The following is a 24,927-nucleotide window of genomic DNA, read 5'->3' on the forward strand; positions in this document are numbered from 1 at the left end:
GTTAGACCCACAAGGCGAAGTTAAACCTGCAAGGTAAGGTTTAGGTTCTTTGTTTGTTTGTATGTTTGTCTTGCATGAACTAGGAACTGGAAGCAAGATGGAAGAAATAGAGGTAAAGCAAACAAAGACAGTTGAACCAAGCCCAGGGTCAATTCAGGTCAAACCTGAGTCAAAGTGACTCGAGTCGACTTGAGGGAGTTAAGTCGACTTGAGTGGATGGAGTCAACTCGAGATGGAAGTCGAGTCGACTTGAGTATCAGATAAAGCTGCGGAAGCCAAGTCTATCAAGAGTTGCCATGTCAGATTTGAGTTGACTCGGATAGGGACTCAAGTCAACTCAAAGTCCAAGTCAGCCGCGGAGAAAGTGGATCAGACTTACGTGGAGTCTACTCGAGATTGGCCTGAGTCGACTCAAGCAGGCTATAAAAGGAGGGGCGGACTACACAACAGAGAATCAATTCTTCTCTCCAACTAGCGACAACTCTGAACGCGAACGGGGCTGGACACGTGCAACCGAGGAAGATCCAGGAGGAGTGCGCGGCGCTCAGGATTTCCAGATCGGCTCAACGCTTGTTTGGTTTATTTTCTTACTGTCTTTATTTTCTGTTTGTGATATTATTATTGGACTGTAAGATGGGTTTCTCTGCCTCCGAACACAGTTCAGAAAGGAGACCACTAGTGGACGGGCGCCTCCCGTACATAGACCTTGGACGTACTAACCTTGGGGTGTTAGGAACCAAGTAAATCCGCGTGTCCTTGTATTTTATTTTCTAATATTTTGCTGCAAGTTTTCCTTGTTAGAATGAACGATTTTGAAAAGCGACAACACGCTATTCACCCTCCCCTCTATCGTGTTCCAACGATCCTACAGAACCTTTAACCGCTGATAAAGATAAAAGACCGAAAACTTTTTCTAATGATGATGGAATAATTCTCTAAAAACTTCACAAGCTTCCGAGAAGATGGTGGATGATCGTCGGACGATGAGGGTTGATCGACAACGTCCGGACAACCTATAATGACTAGAAACAATTTTCGATGACTACACAGAATTCCGACGATGAAATCTGACGACAACTCCGTCAATAACAAGAAATATCTCCAATGGTCAAAAACAATTTCTGACAGCGGTTGAATCCTTTGGCCAGGGACAACAAGTCAAGTAGTCGATCACGGCCCATACGCCTTGCATCAGTTTCAAGGTTTTCACAAAGCCACTGGGCTTCTCCCTTCCGGTGGACAACCCAGAAGTCGCAATTGGCCGAAGCAGAGGCGACCAACGTCAGAGTAGGAGCACGATCACCCAGAGCAAAGGTGACCGACGTCATCGCGGTTGGCTACAGAGTAGGAACGCATCCTGACGAAGGCAGGAACACGGCCGACGGGGAGGCTCAGATTGCGGCCAGACGAGGCTGGATCACAGCCGAACGAAGGCGATTACAAGGAAGCAGGGACTGCGCCTCGACACGAGGAAAGAAGAAGATGGCAACGCGCCATTGTTTCTTTTAGCTAACGAGGTAGAGCTCCCTCCTATGCACGGCTGGGGTTTTCAGCCTCTTCCTTCCCGATGGACGACTTGCTAAGGCGAGGGGCGGCACGGCGCGGTGAGGCGAGAGGTGGCATAGCGCGGGGAGGAAGACTATGAACAGGGCCACCATCATGTGATTCACATTATAACGAAGAGCTACAGTGCTTTGAAAGTCAGTTAGGGTTTTTGGGGTGAACCGGAGAAGAAATTAACCCAGGCTAAATCGAGTTCAGCCCATGTTCACTATAGTGAACCGGGTTCATTCTTGGTTTACTTGGTTCATTAACCAAACGACATCCGATTTGACCCAAACTAATTTTGTTCATTTCGTCTTCACAAGACGAATCTTCTCATCTCTTTGTTTTACCAAAACCTCTTTCATCATGAACCAAACCAAGTTGGTTCAATTTTGGTTTAAAATCGAATCATTTGGTTCAATAACCAAACGATCTCTGATTTGAACGAAATCAGTTTCATTCATTTCATCTTCATAAGATGAATTCCATCATTTTGTCTTTTATCTGGTCCAACTAGACTTTATTTCTCTAGTTCTAAGAATTCAATTTTCAAACTCATTTTAAGTCCTTCGGAAAACTTGTAGTGCGTATGACCCAATAGATTTTCGATTATATTGGCCGTCCATAATTAACCATTAATTATGAAATGATCATGAGTGACACCTAGTAGTACATCATGATCCCCAATTGATTGAAAAATCAACGATTGATTCCAGAATATTTCTAAACACTTCAGCAACTCTAATTAAATGTGGCTCGTTCCTTTCACTATCTTATACCCGCTTGGTTCAGGACATGGTCTGTGTGCCAGTCCCCACTAGACTGACTATGTCACACCTAGCCCAAGCTAGCTTTCTTGTCTTGTAGATTCAAGTTACTTGTACATGTATCCAAGAGTACCATACTCTTGACATGTAATGCTTTGGCCAAAGACTTTTAGTAACAATCCTAACAAGATATCGCAGGTATACATCTCCTTTTTCAAAGGAGCGGTGAATCATCTATGGGCTATTCAAACACCTTCAGGCACTTCGACTTATACCCAATCATCCCGGGTCCACACCTCCTTAGAGATGTTTGCTTAAGATGTCAAAGTATAAGCCTTATGACCAAAGTGACTTGAATACCGCAAGTCAAAGGAAACTCGCACTTAAGCTGCATTGAGATCTTCATTGACATATGTATAGAACCATATGAAGTCTCAAGGCAGGTCACTCCAATGAACTGGTTACCTTTAACCAGCATCCACGTTTAACTCTCAACATCCAATGTCTCTAGCAAGCGAGATCAGCTGCTTGACTAACCAAAGAGTTTAAACGTGCTAATCTCAACAGAATCGATGACGTTGTGCTCATCAATTCCTTGATTAGGGATAATTTCAATACATTCATAATTGCATATGTAGAGATGCTCACTCGTTGTAATCCAATCACAAATTCTCTCATGCTATGAATCGTATTGCGGGCATTTAGTAATTTAATTTAAGATCCAATCAAACATATAGAAAATGTGCACTCAAATAGTGAATTGCTATTTATCCAATAAATAATATAACCATAAGGCAATTGTCTTAGGACACCCTCAAATCTAACATAATTAAGGTTGACCAAGCTCGACTTTAATTTCGATATTTGAACAATATATTTGATAGTTGAGCGAGATTTCAAGTAGTTTAAGGTTGATCAAATACTTGATAGTAGAGAAGTCCGAATGAGTCAGGATTGATCGGATGCTTGGCAGTTGAAAGTCTAATAGGGAGTTGGCAAGGGTGAAGTTTAAGTGGGTTAAGGTTGACTCGGTACTTGACATTTGAAAGTCTAACAAGGATTGCTAATGATAAAACTCCAAGTGGGTCATGAATAACTAGACACTTAGTAATGATGGAAGTCCTAATATGTCATAGAGAACCAGATTTAGGCATGAATAGTGAAGTCCTAATAGATCATGGAGGATCAGATGTTAGTCATGAGAAGGAAATTAAATCCAAATGGGTCAAAAAGGATTGAACGTTTGACAATAATGAAGTCTTGGCAGCTCAAGGAAGACCATATGTTAGGCATGAGAAGGAAAGTCCAAGCAAGCCAAGGAGTGTTGAATTAATGTTTGAAAATAGTAAAATTCTAATAGGTCAAGGTTGACTAAATATTAGACAGGAGAAGTCTTGATAGATTGGAATCAACTAGATACTATACAAAGTGAGGGTTCAGCTTTGGTAAGGTTGGAACGAAGGTATCAATCGATTGATATAGGATTACTAGTCGATTAATGACCCTATAATCATGAATTCGAGGTTTTGGGTTGGATTGTGGTATGAACAATCGACTGTTGGATGTTGACAGCCGACTGATGTATCAATCAAGTGGTGCACTCAACTGATGACATTACGAAACACACAGAAGGTTTCACAATTGATTGGGGAAATCAACTCATGAGTAATAGTCGATTAACAAGGTGATGTTCAATTGACTACTGACCTAGATGCTAAGCTAGATGGAGTCGTTGAGCATAACAATGTTTAAATTGCACATAACAATCAACTACAAAGGAGCAATCAGTCGGCTGATAGACGGTTTTCAATCACGAACAATAACCTTATACTAGAAAATTTTGTGGAGATTTTGATTTACTGATTCTTGAAAGGTTTATGGATGAGTGCTACTACATTCCGGATCTTAAGGGAGCAATCTAAAGCAATCAAAATGGGAGCGAAGCAAAGTAAAAAATTATTATGTAAATAGTTTATTCGTGTTATATTCATTTCATCTATATCTTTATATTTAAGTTGTGTTGCTTATAAGAATAAATTGTTGTAATAGGTTTATATGCTTCAGAAAAGTGCCCGACAAGTAGAAAGAATAGTGGTGCTACAGCTAAGACTCTAACCGTGAAGATTTTGAACCATATAAATTATTGAAATGTTCTTATGCTTGTGTTTTGATTTATATCTTTATATTAGCTATATATTAATCTTTTATAGACGACCATACAATCAACGAATGAGAAATATGAATCGTTATTCATTCAACGTACGTTAACAATCCTAACAATCAAAACTTTAACATTATTAAAAGTTAAAGGCACTTATTGTTTTAAAACTTGTGTCTCCTTTTAGTTCTTCTCAGCTACTATTCCTTCCACCTATCTAATCAAGCTTCTCAATTTCTCAACATCACCACTGCTCTCTTCTCGATCCCTAAGATCTAGATTATCTATCTCCAGCGCCTTCGGCATCGCTCGTCTCAGTGGAGCTTGATTGATTTGTCGTCATTACACACGAGTTCACTGTGAACATGCATATATCAGCAATTCAATTTTTACCCGATTCTTTAAAAGTGATCGTCATATTTACTTTTTCGGTGGAAATCATTTTAAAAATATTTGTTGTCAATGAGTAGGCATGCCATCCACGCAAGCAACTCATTGGTACTGATCAACAAATTATCAACTATGCAACGTCAGAGACGTCTAATTACTTTTTTGTTATTGCAAGAAGTCTCAGTATACGTATTATCGAATTGAAGACGTGCAGTAATTATACACCTACAAGTATAATTAAAGCTAACGTAGCACTCTCAATATCATATAATATCTGATGTCGTCGATGAGCATGCATATATGCCTACGCAATTAATAAACAATCTTCGATCCATGGGCGATTGCATGCTCGTCGTTCTCAAATCAAAGTAATTTATATCTCACGTACGTGGATTCAAGCTTCATGAACTTGCAAGACAATTTCTAGGGGAGAAATATATGGATATAATAAATATTTTCAACGTGGATCGTGTCATCATTTTGAACGCATTAGCCATATACGACTTGTGCTGTTTGTATCAGAACGCACGGTTGAAAGTTAATTATTTTTACAGTATAATATGCATTTGTTCTCTGAGATCAAGAAAATGTCACTGACACATCAAAATATACGAACCAACATACATCAAATACTAAACGTACATACCTAATATGAATAAACCATAACATAGGACTGCCACTGTATGTCTTAACATAACTATCAAAATACATATATAACACAAACAAATTGAGAAATTACAGCTCAGGCAGCATGAATGGCATTGATATCAGAGATCTAGGGACCTGAGGTGGTCAGTGGCCAAGAAAGGACAGAAGCTGATCTTAAGCAATTTGAGCCGACAAAGGTAGTATGTATGTCATCGAGAGACATATACTAATCTGTGTGATATCATCAGTTAAGTCAAAGTCAGACTCCATTACTGCAACTTATCTCTAGATGCGTCATCGATCTTAATGGTAGGGGATCGGAGAGATTACTGGTTTGTGACAGGGCAGGCATCGACATGCACGTCAGGCACCAGCGGCCTGATGCTCGATGACGCACCGATGCGGTAGTACCGTGGGACAAAGATATCTCATACAAGGTTTGGTTAGCATGTGATCTATCTAGCTAGTTAGAACCTATTCTATTTTGAAAAAAAACATAATTAAATTACTTAAGAAGCAATTAAACGATATAGTAAGTAAGTTAGTTATGTTTTAGAAATTAACTAGCTACTCATCACCGAGATCACCGTAAGGCAAAATTGCCTCTGCTGTCATAACGTGGATCAGAGCTTGGGGATATCTTAGTACTGTTGTTGCGTCTTGACCATGATCAAAACAATTTGATGCTTGATGCTCAAAAGTGTTGGGACTAATGAAGGATACGTGAATAGTGAATTATGATTTTTTTAATCATCATTTATCCTTGTTTGTTGTGCTCATCTACAAAGATTTATTACAAAAATTTAGACCTTTTGTGATGAATTTTATAATGAATTTCAAAAAACTTTCATCCTCAAAATATTTCATGATGAAATTTAACGACGAAATCATTTTCGTGGATAATATCTCGTCATCAAATTTTACGACGAAAAAATATAAATTCATCGTCAATTTTGTGATAAATTAATTTTTCATCGTCAAATTCATTGTAAAATTAGCGATGAAAACTATATTCGTCGCAATTCTAGTAACCGATGATCTGGGACGAGTAAATTTTTCAAACAGAAATTTACAATGGAATCTTTTTGCGTCGCAAAATCTGGGACAAAAATAATTTTTCATCGCCAATTAGTGACAAAAAATATTTTATCATTGAGTTTTCGACGAATCAGATTCATTGGAAATTATCGGTGTCACATTTTCGGCACCAAATTGGCAACGAAACCACATTTTCGTCGTCAAATCGGCGACGAATAAGGACAAAACATCGTTTCATCGCCAATTTGGCGATGAAAATGTCATTTCATCACCAAAGTTTCGATGCATAGTGTAGTTATGATAATTATACGACGAAATCATATTCGTCACAAAATTCGTTGCAAAAAGTAACATTTTTTTCAGCAACAATTCATTTTCATTCTTCAATCATGTTTACATATAAACAATTGGATCAAACATTCTAAAACATTCAACTCAATCCAACATTCTAAAACAATGCTAAACCAACACAATACTAAACCACATATAACAACATAATCCAACACAATACTAAACCCATAAAACATTAGTTCCAACATCATTTAATCCAACAGAATACTAAATCACATATAACATTAATTCCAATATCATTCAATCTAACATATAAACAATCTATATATAAAAACAACAACAAGAAACTATAAGCAATCCATACGTATAAACAACAACAAAAAAACTATGCAATCCAATATCAAACATATCTAGATAAAAACATCTCACATCAAAGTCTCAAAATGACAATAAGATATAAAAAATATCATCGTCCTCGACATCATCGTCCACGACAGATACTTTCTATTTCACTTTCTACTCCTTTTATACTTCTTTTTCTTTTCCTACATCAGAAAATAAAACACAAAAAGTATAATTTTATATAAAATAACTATAATGTGTAAAGATTTATTTCACCACCATCCTTGGTCTCACTAACCATGTTTGAAATAAAATAGCAGTACTAATCAATAATAAAAAAAATAAAGGGTTTACAAATTGAATAAAAATATTCAAAAATACTAATTCTGAGAAAAATAAAAATTATACACAACTAGGCTTATGCAAAATCATTATCATCACCAGAACCAAGAAGAATCTGACTCGGAGTGGAGCCTAATTGAAGATGTCGTATTATAAGGTTATGTTGTTGGCACAATTCTCTCATTTCTTGATCCCTTTGCAATATTATCTCCTTTAAATTGCTAACCTCTTTAGTTAGGTTTTTTATTTATGTCCTTACTACTAGTGGGGTAAAAGAAGATGTACCAACAACTCTCTGGGTCTTACTTAAAGAACTCATTTCCAATATCCTTCCCTCCCTTTGGATCCTCCACTCGCCTCCAGCCATATATTTAGATCATTACCAACAGAAGGCTCAAATCCATCATTGTCATCACTAGCACCTAAACTTCTCTATGCTAGCTCTAGCTTACTATATTTCTCCTGTATTATAATAGAAATAAATTTAATAAGTTAGATAGAGTAGGTATTAGAATCTAATTAAGTTAGAAATTAAGATCCAAGTTTAATCCAAACCTTAATTGCTCTAGCTCTATCCCCACTCCAAGTCTTATCTTTCTTTTAAAATGTGTAGATAAAATGTCTATAAATAATGACTCCTTCCCCATTTTCTTAGCCTAAAAAAATATTATTAAAAATAATATAATAGTTTAAAATCAATTAATAACTTAGTATTTATAAAAACATTATCAATCTGCGTGTATGCTTATTAATATTGATTGAGTCTCTTGCATATGTCACAAATGAGTCTCTAGAATTATAAGTTTGATTTACTTTATTCTGGTGACTCTTTGTTTGCTCTCCTCAGTTTGTCAAAAATCAACGATCCTGGCCCAATTTTCCTTAGTTATGCACAGTAGTTTTTTACCCTAGTATTCGCATGATTAAGTACATACCGAATGTGATCCCCATATTTTTTCTTTAAAATTCTCTTTATTTCAAATTCTTTATTCGTTGTAATTGATTATATATTCATTGTAATTTTATATATAAATTGAAGGGGATATATATCTTAAACTCGTTCCACCATAGCTCTTTTGTGGGTGCTGGAGTGCTAATATATGTCATTAAATTTCCTCCCCAATGGTTATTCACTATTTTATTTACCTCACGAATACCCCATACAAAATTTTGAAATCTATCATAAAATTACAAATAAATATTGTTAAATAATTAAGATAGTAGTTGAAAAAATACTCAATTTTTAAATACTTATGAATCTCTATGAGGGACTATAGACTCTCGAATATCTTACAACTCAACAGCGGATTGTCTGACCGAAGGTATTGAAGACTGCAGTGGCGATTAATCCGGCAAAGGTACATGAGACGATCTTGCCCGATCACAGAGGGCGTAGGTACAGTGCCAGGTGCCGAAGCAGACTGGCTAGGAGTACTCCGTCTATGCCCACCACAGTAAAATTGTTAATCAAAATGGTTAGGAGATAAAGTAATAAATATTTATTATATAATGAAGAACATGAAAAAAAAATTATCATATTTGCTAACAGATTAAAACAAGTACGAAACCAAATACCTAAATAATGTCACCTGTAATGGCCTATAAGAAAAACTACAGTGTATTAACAAATAATTAAAATATTTAACAATGAGACAATACATAGACAATTAATTGAGCAATGAGTTATATAAATGTACATATTAAAACTAAATATACTTATAAAAAATACATTACCATTTTTAAAAGATCTCCTCATTTTTTATTATATAATAACATCAAAGTCTTCATTTTCATTGGCATTCTCGTTGTCGTCATCATCAGATTCATTCTCATGAATTTCACTGCATCCACATTTATCATTACTCTGTTGGGATCTCATAATGTTGAAATAATATATTTCTCGGTCTGAAATGTGTTTGTAACTTCCTATTATTAATATGCAATGTCTTCCCAGCATTCCTCAATCTTTTTTCGTGCTTTGGTTTTACAAACAACCCACCAATCAATTTTATCACGTTTCAAACTAGGATACGAAGCATAGAATACATGAATTACTTATTGTGCCAACACAAATGGTTCATATCTTTTAAACAATCTCTTATGATTTATTTCATCCAAATTATACCATGGATGCACCTTCATCCCTCTGACAAGGTTAAACCAGCAACACATAAATAAAATAACTTGCATTTCTAGTTTGGGGTATTATACCTCTATAATTTCATCGAGTAAACTATAAAAATTATTTCTTGTACTTCTATCTGTAGGATAGGTGGGGCCCACTAAAGGGGGATAAATAGCACGGTCGTCTCATTTTTTGTTCGTTCATTCTATCAGAGATATTTGCAACGGATTAGTAAAATATGCAGGGACTTGGTGATTTACTTAGTTCCTAACCCCTAGGGTTAGTACGTCCAAGGCCTATGTACGGGAGGCGCCCATTAGGGATGGCAACGGGTTCGGGGATTGGCGGGGAAGCCTTCTCCATCCCCGTCCCCGAAACCCAAACCCATATACCATCCCCATCCCCATCCCCGTCGGATATCATAATTTAAATACCATCCCCGTCCCCGTCGGGTTTCGGATATCCAGCGAGTTTCGGAGATCCCCACAGATTTCGGAGGTGGTTTTCTCCACGGGTATTTCCCATACCCATCCCCATCCCCGTCATGACATATTTAAAAAGTATTTTTTAAAATTTATTACTTTTTTATTAATTAAAAAAAGAAAATATTATTTGTTTTAGAAATAATGAAACTATAGTATTCAAACAAGTAATTATCAATATGACTTATTTTTTCATTTGATATAAGGATATAATCAAATTAATGAATCTTAATGAATGAAATTATCAAAGTCGAGTTCGGGGATGGGGACGGGGAATTTTTGGAATATCATCCCCGACCCATCCTCGCTTTCCGAGATTCGGGGATTCCCCATCCCCATCCCCACTTTCTCGGATTCGGGGATTCCTCGGTCAAAATGGGATCGGGGAACGGATTCCCCATTGGGTCCGGGTCTAATTGCCATCCCTAGCGCCCATCCACTAATGGTATCCTTTTCAAACCTTGTTCGAAGGCGGAGAAACCCGTCTTACAGTCTAGAATAATAATAAATCAAAGTATAAAGTAAGACAAGGAAAGAATAAACCAAACAAGTGTCGAAGCTGATCCGAAAGTCCTGAGCGCCGCTCACTCCTCTTGGAATTCCTCGATTGCACGAGCCTGACCCTGTTCGCGTTCAACAGCACCACTAGATGGAAAGAATGGCTTTGAGAAGTTGTTTTGCTATGGTGCACATTCAGCCTCCTTATATAGCCCCTTCCGGGCGCTTGAAAACCTTATCCAGTCACCTGGATAAGATCTAATTCGATCCGATCTCCTCAATCTTATATGGGCTGAGTCTTCTCGATAGAGGCGCTTGGAAGCTGAATAGAGGAGCCTGGACCATCCAAGCACCTAGAAATCTTTAGGGCACTTAGATCCAGTTGACTCAGGTTTGATCTGAGTTGACCTCGGGCTTGGTTCGGCTACTTCTGTTTGCTCCACTTATGCTTTCTCCATCTTGCTTCCATCTCCTGGTTCCTACAAGACAAGTATACAAATACGCAAACAACCTAAGCCTTACCCTGAAGGTCTAACTTCGGATTTCCAATGAAATCCTGGGTTAGACTAACGCATACTGTTCCCACACTAGGAACGCACCCTTACCCACTCCACTCGGGAGAATTTACCTGCCAACCAAATCCTCAAGACTTGTTGGACTTTTGCTTAGCCTGGATCCTCGACTCCTAGGATTTGTTGTTAGGCCTACTGGTTCACCTGACCGCCTAGACTTTCATCACGCATCTGGTCCACCTGACCTACCTGGATTTCTGTCATGCATCTGGTCCTCCTGACCTATCTGGACTTGCACCTGGTGCACTTGATCCTGTTAAGACTTTTGCCTAGTCCTCCAGACCAGGACTTCCACTGTTCCACTGCCTAGCCTCCAACTAAGACTTTCCCTGCCTAGTCTCAACTAGGACTTCTCCTTGTCTGGTCTTACCGACTAGGAATTCTCACTAGTCTTCTAGTCAAACTGATCTGACTAGACTTCACTCACATCCAAACATTAGGTCTTGTTTAGATCAACCCTTGGTCAAACTGACCAGACCTAGGTGTATTGTCAAACATCGAAATTCTAGGGCCAGATCTAATGCCTCTTGCACCAACACTATCATGATCTTATGACTGAACAGATACCCCACTATTCATTATAGTCTTTCCCATTCTACAAACTGTAGTGACTTCAGGTCTAAGGACTATTTATACTAATAGTCACTATGAGAATGTTTATGACATTCATATAACGATCCATAAAATATTCCCATGGCAGGTCAATTCGGTACATATCTCTAATATATACTTGTGTGTCAATTTGATATTTTATATCTATGACTTGTGAGATTAAGTCATCAGTTGACCTACATGCTAGTCTCAACACATTAATATTGCCCTTGTATATTAAAGTCTGATTAGGAATGGTTAAGAGTAGTGTTATATATATATATATTTACAGTTTCCCACTATCAATTCAATCAATTGATACGCTGTAGACTAGAACTTACTATCCTAAGACATTATTATACTTATTCATTTAGCATAGATCTGAAGTAAATATAATAACTATAAATTTTATCTTTTATTAATGAAATATGATATAAAAGTTTCCTTTTTAATTATCTCATAATTGATTCTAAGGGCTAACACTGACAATCTCCCATTAGTACTAATGTCAATCACTGAAATATCTAATATCCAGTGACCTAGTGTAACACTAACAGTTTGGATATCAAGTCAAGTGCTTGGACATTGGTTGGTGCTCGGGGATTAAATTTAATAAAAGTTAAACTAGTCGTGTCAGTTTTAAGGAAATTACTCGCATGTCCACCTTTCAAGTTAGACTGAGGAACGAAGTCGAATAAAATCCGATTAAGTCTTTATAGGCAGGCTTCTTTATCTTGGATGGGCTTGCCTTGGCTACAACACATATCCCCCCTTTAGGTCGGATCGAGGAGCGAAGTCGAATGAAGTCCGATTTTAAAGATTGAGACAAATAAGAAACTGCCAAGTCTGTTCTGCCTGTGCGATGCCCTCTCTAAGGAACATCACTGAGTGCATTGAGAAAAATAGGAAAACCCAAACCTCTTAAAAGATTTTGCCAAGCAAACTAGAATCCATCTTGGTGTAAAGATAACATGAAGACAATTGAATAATGCAACCTAATTCTGACCAGGAGTATAATTAAGAACTAGAAATCTCGTATTGCCTAATAATATTTCTGTTGTGTACATCTAGAGGACGTTGAGAATTACTCAAGGGCATATACAATATCAATTAGAGACAAGACCCTGTGATAAAAAATTTGATCCCACTAAGGATATTATTAAGCCTTTGGGCAATATGAATAAAACCTGTATTCACCCAAGGCTAGTGTAAAGTAATATAACCAGGAGATAGTCATTTTTAACTCGAAAATTGTCAGAAGATATTATAGCGTATAGGCTGTTATAAATTTGGTCCGGAAGTGAACATAAAATACCTAACCTATAAACTGTTATAATTTGTCTGGAGACGGTTAGACTATTTCTAGCCCATAGACTGTTATAGTTGCTCGAGGGGTTGTTAGAAGATATTATAGCATATAGACTATTAAAAATTTAGCCCGAAGGCGAACATAAGATACCTAACCTATACGCTATTATAATTTGTCCAGAGACGATTAGAATCTATCTAATCCATAGGCTGTTATAGCTACCCGAGAGGCTGTTAGAGGATATTATAACGTATAGGCTATTATAAATTTAGTCCGGAGGCGAACATAAAATACCTAGCCCATAGATTATTATAATTTCCCTAGAGGAGGTTAGTATATATCTAGTTCATAGATTGTTATAGCTGTCCGAGGGGTTGTTAGAGGATCAAGGTCAAACATAAAATACCTAACCCATAGATTGTTATAATTTGTCAAGGTTGCTATAGTTGCTTGCCCAGGGGCTATTAGAGGATATCATGACATAAAAGTTTTTACTATACCCGCTCACATAATCTAAAAGTAAGACTATGAGAAACTAATAAGGAATTAACAATTGTTTTGCACAAAGAAAAAGATAATTTATGTAAAGTCATACGACCCAAAAACTCATCCTTAGGGTTAACACTTAGGATGTCTGTCTGTTTTCTAATATGAATAGTCAAAGAATGATCTTATATTAGTAAGGAACTCATCTCCCTTTTCATCTATGTTCATACTCTGTCGACTTGTCATCTATAGTCGTATGATGTGATCATAATTGTGAGGGATGCTTTGAAACTTGATTTTACTGCTTCACTATGTCTATAAAGACAATTGCTTTTAACAAGGAACGCCTAAGAAATATCTCCTAATATCCTTGTCTTTGTTTCCTATAGGAATTCTTCATTTCCACCTTGTTTCTTCCCACGATGGCCCCTAAGAAAAAGGGAATCCAACCCCAATTGAGTTTTTCTTCTTCAAATTGCTCTATCACAATGGTGATATTAATTGATTTGTCCCAAAACTTACTTCTTCTGTCTCCCAAGTCTCACCGACGATAGAGCTTGTCACTTTATAAACCCTCTTCATTCACTAGACCCCACCGGAGCTCAAAACAATTGCTGCCCCCCTTAGTCTTATCCAAAGATTCTACAAATTCCACTACAGAGAAATCTCTTACAAACTTTGGTCTACCATTTGCTTTTATCCCTCGATTGAAGCTTCCGCTTTGGTTAGCCGTCGAATCTTTTTGTAGTTCTTACCTTATTTCTTCCATACACTATTATTAAAGGTCACGAGACATACAACCAAAGTCACATTGACTCCACGTCACTCCTCCGTCTTCAAGCCCAATTAGACATGGTTTCTTCTCAGGCAAAGGCTTATGCTCAGATGCGGCTTCATGCCCAAAATGATCTAGAAACAGCTCTCGAACGAGAGAAAGCAGCTATAACTATCGCAAATAATTTGCACGGTCAAGTCGAGGCAGCGGAAAATGCGAAAGCAAAGGCCATAGAGCAACTGAGGAAGATCAACACCAAATGGAAAGCCTTTCAAACCACTAGAAAAAACTAATTTGGCCACGTTATATGATCTCCAAATTTGCAACCTGTGAAGGTTACATTCCCTCTTTATGCATTGTTGGCTTTGACCATCCAATAATCTCTTGGGAGCACTTTCACGATAATGAACAATTAAAATATCATACCAATATTTTTTCCTTTACCAGAGTTATGTCTAATCACCCCTATTCCACATGCTCAAAGACTATCCTTGTGGATTAAACTGCGTCTATTTTCTTCCTCATTTCTTGATTAAGCAGCATGTATTCCTATTAATCCCTACGCAATAATTACTCCGACTCTGATACCTAGATACTAGCATCTAAGTGTGATATTGTTATGTGATTGAGATTTTTGGGAATACGTGTATGTGTTGTAACTTGTGAAATCCGAATAGGACGTTTTCACTTCTCAAATAGATTCTTTTCAACTTTATGTAGCATTTACGGAGTCCCTCGTGACTTTAAATGAATTCCTATATAAAGGTGACCCTTGTGTTTTGGTTGAAGTTCATCTTTTTCTTCCACAAAACATCTCCTCTTCTTCCTTGCTCTTTCTTCCCAAGACTTTCCAGAAATACTTATTCGCTTCTGCAAAAGGTGGAATCCGCCACCCCAGCGGCCCCACACGGTCGGTCCTACGACCATTTGTGAGGAGGTAAATCGAGAAACTGCAGTTGATCATGATGGAGGAGGGTATTGTCTCGGCTTCATCGAGATTCGAACCCTTGCACTCTTCTGCAACTCTGCTCCGTCGTAAACAACTCAGCTATGCCCCGAGGGCTAGAAATACTTATTCGCGCTTCTATCACTGATGAATCATCCAAAACAGTGCCTTCATCGGGCCCCATAATTGCGCCGAATGACTCGACCTTTGAATCATCCGGAAACTCATCCCCTGCATCTATTTCCAATTCCCCTGAACGTCTTATGGTAGTGAGTTATTGATCCTTTAGTTAAGCTTTATAACCCTAACAATATGGTATCATCAGCTATTCCATTTTGTACAGGCAACTACCGGAGTCCTTCCTTCACACTCTTATTCCCCTATTGGTCCTCAGAGTCGGTCCTTGTTGTACAAGGGCCCTGGGCGAAATTATAATTTTTGGGCCCTAGCACAGTAACATATTTAATTTTTAGAGCTTGATAAATTATGATTTTCAATCAATAAGAGTTCCAAGATAAAAAATTTTTATACGAAATAATGCTCTCCAAGCAACTAAAGTTCCAAGAAAAAAAGAATAATATCTCTTATTTAAAATGATAACGATACTCTAAATAATATTTAGAACATACAAAAAAGAACAAAAAAAAAGTCGAAATTTTTTGAATTGCCACTGTAAATTCCATTAAAATACTCTTTTTCTTCTTCGTAGTGAAGAAGCTCCAAATTGGATGAAGGTCGTCATCGAACATTGAATTTTTTTATAACCGCTCATAATATTTCCTCGTCTGCTCCACTAAAAGGTATAAACTTCGTCATGTCAAAACATCAAGAAAAGCATTTTGATGCACAAGGGAAAACATACAACGAGGAAATTTAAAGACCTGTATGGCTAAAAATACGAGAAGGAAACAAAAACACAAGTTGCAAGCATAAAGTTGGTGAACATGCAACACAGTTCGAAGACCTGTATACCTCACTTGACTGGTAGTGAGATAATAATTTTATCATGCAAAAATTAAACATATGAACTACTGAAAAAAGTTGATAACTAGTCACTCGTTAAAAGTTCCGTGCTGCTTTGGAATGCACTAATTTATACATTTGCAGCTTAATAGAAGTTAATTAGTAGATTCACAGCATAAAAAAGTCTACATATATAATGAATTCAAAATAGACAAGTTACACTCTGTTTAGCATGTGGTTCTTAAAAACAAACATTCAAGGCAAAATAACAAGCATGCTGGTCATGAAACTAATGAAATACCACGGTTGAAGATAAGCAAAAACAAGCCAACAGGATTAAATAAGGAGAAGTTAGTTATATGTGGCCTTGTTAAGAAGTGATCAACTTTTCTTTCAACATTACAAGTGCATCCATTAAACAATGGCAGCATTATAACAATCAAAAAAGCTTAACCAAAGGGCAGAGAGGGAGAGAAAAATACCAAAGAAGCTAGATCAGCGCCATTGAAATTAGAACATTCCTCTACTAGAGCAATCAAATCCACATCTTCTGAAATAGACATCTCTTGAGCAAGTGACTTCAATATTAGCAGTTGTTCTTTAAAATTGGGCAATGGGACATATACTACTTTGCCCAACCTTTTTGATCTCAGTAGAGCAAGATCCACAGCATCAGTTCTAAATAAAGCTATCATTTTACTACATAGATCTCCATGAGAATTTAAATATGAAAAGAGGATAGAGGAGATGAACCTATTTGTTGTTGCGATAACAAATACACTTTTTTTCCTCTTTAGCACCATCTAGCTCAAGAAGTAGCTATATGATTGACAAGGTGGTTAATTAAAAAAAATAAAAAATAACAAACTGCATATTTCAACTCCAAACTACTAAAAGTAATTTTAGCAGTCAAATCTGAGCTAGTTGTTGTTCAGCACCCGTGCATCCTTTCCCTCACGGTTACGTGCCAAAACATCCACCTATTGGAAGAATAGAAAGCAAGTTTAGTGTGCCAAAGCATCGACCTATTTGAAGAATAGAAAATCTGTCTATTATAAATACATCAAAGATACTAAACTCATTCATTAAAAGTTGTATGATAGCAATTAAAAAAAATTACTTGCTATAGGAATTTATTGGAGATTGAGTTACCCGTCATAAAGATATGGACATTTAAATAACTTTCAAGTGCCAGCAAGATGATCTGTTTGAACTTTGGATTCAAATGACAAGCCAAAATGGCTAACAATTGAGAACCAATAAAAAAACACAGAGGTAACTCATTTAAAATATCTTCGTAATGCATTTTTAGAGGCAAACTAATCAATGATAGCATTTTATTCAATATTTTTAAAAATATTCTTTTAAATGCATAAAATTGCTAATCCATTTAGCTTATCTTGAGTCATTGTAATCCGTAAATAAGATTTTATTAATTTTAATTTTGAAAAACTTCTTTCGGCAGATGCCACTGTTACGGGTATTGTCAATAATATCCTATAAGCAATCATTACATTTGGAAACATATCTATTTTTTAAAAACTCTAATATTTAAATGGAAGATCATTTTTTATTTGTTTCATAAGATTCACTTGGTAACATTACTTGTAAAATTTGTAGTTCTGAAAACATATATTTTGCATCAATATCAGAAGTGTCACCATTTCTTAAAGCATTTTCAAGGTTTACATAAGAATTCATCAATTCATCATCATCCAACGAAACTAATTTTGCAACATCATACAAGAACCCAAATATAGATTCAAAATATTGCAACAGTTCAAATCGACTTTTCAATTGCCCAAGAGCAATATCGACCACTAAAATAAAATAATTTATTCAAAAAGATTCTTCCGGTGATTGATTTTCCCTTTCAGTGTTTGCAATTTCATCAAAATGTCTCTTTCTATAAATTTTACGTTTTGTAGAAAATACAGGTTCAATTTCCATATCAGATGCTATTTTTTTGCATTAACCATAACAAAAGCAAAACCATTTTCTATATTTTTCAAAAAACAAAACAAGACTAGATAATTATTTTACAGCAACATCAAGATGCATATCTTTTGATTGTAATTTTTTTAACTAAGTTAATTTATGCAAAATATCATACCAAATAACAAGACTTAATATAAATTCAAAACTTGAAAGTTCACCAGATGCTAAAGTTTCAGCGTCTCTACTTAATTTGTTGTCTTCACTTATTTCTGCTAATTTGAACAAAGCTTCTCTAATTTGGGAAGCTTGAGATAGTATTGCTTTAACTGTTTCAATATGACTTTCCCATCTTGTAATTGACAATGATTTTAAAGTTAATCCATCAATATATTCAAGAAAAACATTCCATCTTTTTGTTGAATTAGAGAACACGGTATATATACATTGACATGCTCCAAAAAATGATTTTATTTTAGCACAAGAATTTGTCATGTCACAAACAACTAAGTTAAGAGAATGAGAACCACATGACATGTAAAATGCCCTAGGATTAATATCAAGCAATCTCTTTTGCACACCTTGATTTTTGCCTTTCATATTAGATCCATTATCATAACCTTGCTCTCTCACGTTATCAATATAAAGTTTTAAAGATTGTAAAACAACTTGTAATTCATTGAAAAGACCTAAACCAGTTGTATCTCCTACATTTAAAAATTCTAAGAAGTACTCTTCTATTTTAATTGGAGTGTCTGAAATATCTACACATCTTAATATGAGAGTCATTTGTTCTTTGTGACTTGCATCCGGTATACAATCAAGAATTACTTAAAAATATTTTATCTCTTTTACTTTTTTAATTATTACATTCTTGACTTTGGAGGCTAGCATAGATATTAACTCATTTTGAATTTTATTACTAAGATAATGATAATGAATCTTGTTATCTTGAATAAGTCGAAAATGCTCTTGTTATTGGATCAAAATCTGCAATCATTTCAAGTAGACCCAAAAAATTATCATTACTATTTTCATAAATTTTGTCATGTATACTACGAAATGTCAAATTATGTATAGCAAGACATTTAACAACAATAACTATTTTTAGCATAACGTGTTTCCAATGTTTTATGTATTTTTTAATTTGTTGTTGCATTTTCTTGTCAATTGTCGATGTTTCCTTTAATCTCAGATGTAATTCAACAAAAGTTCTCAGATTAGTGAGGTGTTTAATACTATTTTCATATTGTTTAAGCTGGTCACATAAATGTTTCCAGTCATTAACTCATTCTCTTGCTAAATTACTTTTAGTGCGTATTGCTTTAAACAACTTACAACAAATACAAAATACTTTGTCTAACTCCTTCGAGTACACTAACCATTTTCGATCATGACTCTCACCATTTGGTAACATTTGAACATAATAAGTAGGAGAAAAGTATCAAGATTCTTTATCTAAAGGAAATTTAAAAATATCTTCTCTTTTTAAGACTTCTATCCACAAGTAAATCTCTCATTTGTATCTAGAGTTTGCACCCTTGCAACCCAATAGTATGAGATAATCCTTCTTTAGCCTCAGTGGTCCTCGGCGAGCGGGCAGCCTCAACGGTGGTCGGTCAGCCTAATCACCCGCCGATAGGGAGAGAGGAGAAGAGGGGAGGGGAAAGAGAGAGGGGAGAAATTTATTGAGTTGTCATTGCCTAGGACGTCGCCGTTGTAGTCACTAGATTCGTCGGGATCGGAGAAAGATCGTCGGATCAAGTAAAGTGGGGAAGGAAAAATATTAGAGCTCGAAGGAAAGAAAATTGGGATTGCAGTTGCAGATTAAGTTAGGATTTTGGCGATGAATAGAGATTCATCCCCATTTTCATCGCCAAATTGGCGATGAATTTGTGATTTGTCGCCAATTTAGAGATGAATCTATGATTTGTCCCTAATTTAATTTCGTGACGAATCCATGATTTGTCACCAATTTGGTGACGACATTTGTGACAAAAAAATTAGCGATGAAATTTATACATTGCTAATTTCACAACTAAATTATTTTTTTCACTAAATTCATCATCAATTTACAACGAAATAATATTTTATCACAAAATTCATCATCAATTCATCGCCAATATTTTGTTTATGTTTTGACATAAACATGCAGTACCTTATCTATTTCTTATTTGTTGTTCAACTAGTTATAAAGTCTTGTTTACAAGTTTTATATTTTCTCAGTTTTGGATATGCTTGTTTACATATAAATCTGATTAGTTTTTGTCATATAAGATATTATTATACTGATTTGATTATTATTTGAACTATGTATGTGTTCTAATATTAGTTTAGAGATATAATCATGTCAAATCTTATACTAGTACATGAAGGTCAGATTGTGCTTAAAATTATTGATGATAAGTATTGATGTTATTAATAATTCATATTCATATAATCATTTTTATTAAAATTATTGTGTTCTAAAGATTTTTTTTCATATAGTTTTACTCCCAAAGGTCATAGCATATATGCTTACATCACTAAAAAATTTAAAAAACATCAATGCCCATTTAGTTACACTTGGAGGCATATAGACCAAGACATAAATTTTTTTTATTATCATGAATTTTGGTAGGTATTTGAATATTATTGATAATGTATAATTTTCCTTTATATTAATTTTCTCGATGTTGTTGCTGAAAAAATATATTTGGGAGTCAGAACGTCGAATTTAAAGAAACATAAACTTGTATTATCAAAAACAATACTAGGAATTATTATACAAGTGAAAAAGTAGGGGACAAAGTCATCCCATGTACCAGATGAGATTTGGAATGCTTGGAAGATGTTTGTGCAGCGAGAACTAGAATCGAACTTAAGTTTTGATAAAAATAAAGGGTCAAAGTTAAACTTACTTGTGATCTAACAATTTAAATAAGTGTGCAGGTAGCACAACCAAGAAAGTCCTAACTGAAGGTTAGGCAAGGCAAATTCCTAATTGTAGTACAAGACAAAGACCTAAGTGGAAATTAGGCAAGGAAGCTTTAGCAAATCAGGGACACCATACAGGATGGACTTAATAGGGTCAGAGAGGACCAGCGATCAAATCAGATGAGGATTGGAGATCAAGTGATCAAAGGCTAAGTAGGAAGCCTAAGCGGAGTTTAAAAGACCAAGGTTTGGCAAAGTAAGCTCTTAGAGTGGAGTGGTTCCTTCAAAAGGAAGAATGGGTAAGGATGTGTCCTCGCTCAAAGTACATCCTTTGGCGTCGATTCAACTAAAGGATTCAGCGAGTTCCAAGGTTGAGATCTAACGATTGAGAGACTATCAAACTCATGCATTAAACTTTATATTATTGTGCTAACACTCTCTTGAAGGATTTTTGTGCTAACATCGATTTTGTAGGATCGGTAGACCGATCAGCCGATTCGGTATACCAAACAGTGATGTGGCATTGACGTGGCACATGATAACAATGAGCTTGCTGACGTGGCAAAGGCTAACTGTTGACTGGCTAATGTGGCAGAAAAAGTTATCTAGTAGCTGATGTGGCGACAGATGTTCAAAGGATGGTCAGATCAGTAGTCCGATCCATGGGATCGGTTTACTGACCAAGCGGATCAAGATCTGAATCCCAAGGAAATTAATATACCGCTATGGGAGATCGTAGACTGATCAGGTCCAATAAACGAATGTCCCGGTCAAGGCTTCTTCATCAACTCTCAAGTGCTTCCACTCTCGTCTAACTCTAAAAATGTTGCCACTACATCAATTGTGACTCCGACAACTGTGCTCAAGTTCCGAATCTTTATTGGTATATTTGTATCAATTTAATACTTGTCTTTGTTCTTTAATCTCAGAAGGACCAGTAAAAGTATTACTGTTCCTCGACTTTTTATAAAGATATATAAGTCATTTTTCATTACGAGAAAAAGACTATTAGTGAAGTGCCCATCGAAGTGATCAAAGATAGCAAGCCTTGGAATAACAGCCACAGACTGTGAACCAAGTAAAAATAAACTTATCTTTTATATGATTTTGAGTTATTTATTCTACTTTCCATTGCTTAACTCTTAAATGAAAAGGTTATTTTCAAAAAATCATGAAAAAGAGACACACGTTATTGTAGGATCTTGTACGCGCTAGAGGGGGGTGAATAGCGCGTCGTCGCTTTTCGAATTTGTTCATTTTTCTATCAAAATACTAAGCAGTGGATATTAAAAATAAATGCAAGGACACGCGGATTTTCTTGGTTCCTAACCCCCCAAGGTTAGTACATTCAAATCCTATTTACGGGAGGCGCCCGTCCACTAGTGGTCTCCTTTTCGAACGGTGTTCGGAGGCGGAGAAACTCGTCTTACAGTCCGTAAATAAAATAAACAATACAATTCAGAAAGTAAAGACAAGTAAATTGAAAAGCAAACACTTTTTGCCGATCCGGAAGTCCTGAGCGCCGCGCACTCCTCCTGGATCTTCCCCGGTTGCAAGCGTCTGGCCCCGTTCGCGTTCAGAAGCACTACTAATTGAATATGAGAACTTTTTGGCTTGATTGGAATGATTGTGCACGTTCACCTTCTTTTATACTGGTCCTGAGTCGACTCCAGGCTGATCTGAGTCGACTCCAGTCGACGTGGTAGATAAACCTTCTTTCCGCTCGTTTATCCACTTTCCAGTCGACTGTAGTTACAGGTTCAGTCGACTGGACCTTCAGTCGACTGGATCCTTTGGACTGGTTGGTTTGGCTTTACTTTGTTTGCTTCACTTATGTTTTCTCCATCTTGCTTCCATCTCCTGGTTCCTGCAAGACAAACATGCAAATATATAAACAATCCTAAGTCTTACCTTGTGGGTCTAACTTCGGATTTATACCGAAATCCTAGGTTAGTCTGACGCCTACTGTTCCACTCCGGGAACGCGTCCTAACCCACTCCACTCTGGAGAATTTACCTTTGCCAGCCAAGTCCTCATGACTTGTTGGACTTTTTCTCGGCTCTGTCCTCAACTCCTAGAATTTGTGCTGCGGTTTGGTTCTTTCTAACCAACCCAGACTTCTACTGCGACTCGATCCTCCAGATCAGCCCAGACTTCTGCTGCGACTCGGTCACCCAGACCAGCCCAGACTTCTGCTGCGACTCGGTCCTCCAGACCAGCCCAGACTTCACCTAGTGCTTCGACTATGCCAAGACTTCCGCCTGATCCTCCAAATCAGGACTTTCCCTTTGCCTAGCCTACAACTAGGACTTTCTCTTGCCTAGCTTCACTTACCAGGACTTCCCTTGCTCGATCGTCCAGATCAGGACTTTCACTGCCTAGTCTAACCGACTAGGACTTCTCGCTAGTCATATGACTAGACTGCACTCACTTCCACACATCCAAACATCAAGTCCTGTTTGGATCAACCCCTTGGTCAAACATCGAAACTCTAGGCAAGATCTTAGTGCATCTTGCACCAACAGTTATTCACTCCCTCCTTTCCCCTCTAGTGCGCTTTTCGATCCTACATTTGGTATCAAAACAGGGGTGCTCTGAATTGGTGCAACTGTTGGTTGAGCAACTTTCTTCACTTTGGTTTTCATTTTTTTCTTCTGTTCATTTTAGTTCACCCACACTACTAATCTAAGACCTAGTCTTAAAATTTTTCTCTTTTTTTCGTGCAAGTTTTTGCTGAATGGCCCACCAGAGAAGCTACTGCACCGTCCGACCATCGCTATTCTTCTGTAATGACTTCGTCTATTAGAAAAGTCAAATGGAGTTCCGCCTAAAGACTCAGATGGAAATGTGGATAATCATCCAACCGATGAGCAAGGGGTACCACTAAGGAGCGAGAAATGGGACAATGCCATCAAAAAGAAAATTGAGGCGGATGCAAAGGCCTCCAATGTGAATTAATTAAGGAAGAGTTGAACCGCGTCAGACACTTCATTAGCACGAAAGACTTGTGAGATAAACTGGTCAAGTTGCATGAAGAGGCATCGAACACCAAAGTATGCAAGTGAGACTTACTTTTGAATAAATTATATAATATTAAAATACAGAAAGAAGAGTCGGCGAGCTAGCAACCAAGGGTGTAGGCAGGGCTGGGCTTCACTGGGCTCCAGTCCAGTGCAGCTCCACAAAGAGAGCCAATATATCCAACAATTAATATACCCAGTAATTGGAGTCTAAGTATATGGAGTCAATCCAGCCCAGTATAACAACTCAATCCAACCTAACAATTAAAGTCAATACAACCCAAATTTAATAAAAACCCTACTTACATGGTTTGATGGAAACAAAAAAAAAAGAGTTTTCTTTACTACATGTATGCATTATTTTTATATATATAATTTAGTCCAAAACAGTTAAAGATCCTGGCTACGCCATTGCTAACAACATGCCTAGATCTAGAATCTTGATAATTCGCTGTTGACAAGGTTAATTAGGGACTATTTTGGACTTTAATGGTTGTATTTCATGTTATAATTGGGTTTGTGAGCTTAATTCTTGATTTTTGGATAATTTTGAGCTTCATTCAATATTTTATCAATTTACAAGTATTAATGGTTTGAATTTGATGATTTGCAGGGAATTAAGATGAGGCCAAAATTAAACTCAATTCGGAGGCTTGGAATCAGAAATTGGGTTCAGATTGAGTTCAGATTAAGTTCAGATAGGCTCAAAAACTTGGATTTAATGCAAATCTGGCTCAACTTGGACTGAATCTGAGTCCAAATTAATTTGGAGCCGGTTAAACCACATC

General features: G+C 36.6%; 1 pseudogene; it reads right to left on the reverse strand.

Annotated features, from left to right (window-relative positions):
- Positions 1-19,149: 19,149 nt before the first annotated feature.
- Positions 19,150-23,893, reverse strand: LOC141834036 (uncharacterized; annotated as a pseudogene).
- Between the last annotated feature and the right edge of the window lie 1,034 nt (positions 23,894-24,927).

Source organism: Curcuma longa, chromosome 8 (assembly GCF_044706935.1).
Source record: "Curcuma longa cultivar G26 ecotype Majalengka, Jawa Barat chromosome 8, ITB_CL_G26_1.1, whole genome shotgun sequence".
Taxonomy (NCBI): Eukaryota; Viridiplantae; Streptophyta; class Magnoliopsida; order Zingiberales; family Zingiberaceae; genus Curcuma; species Curcuma longa.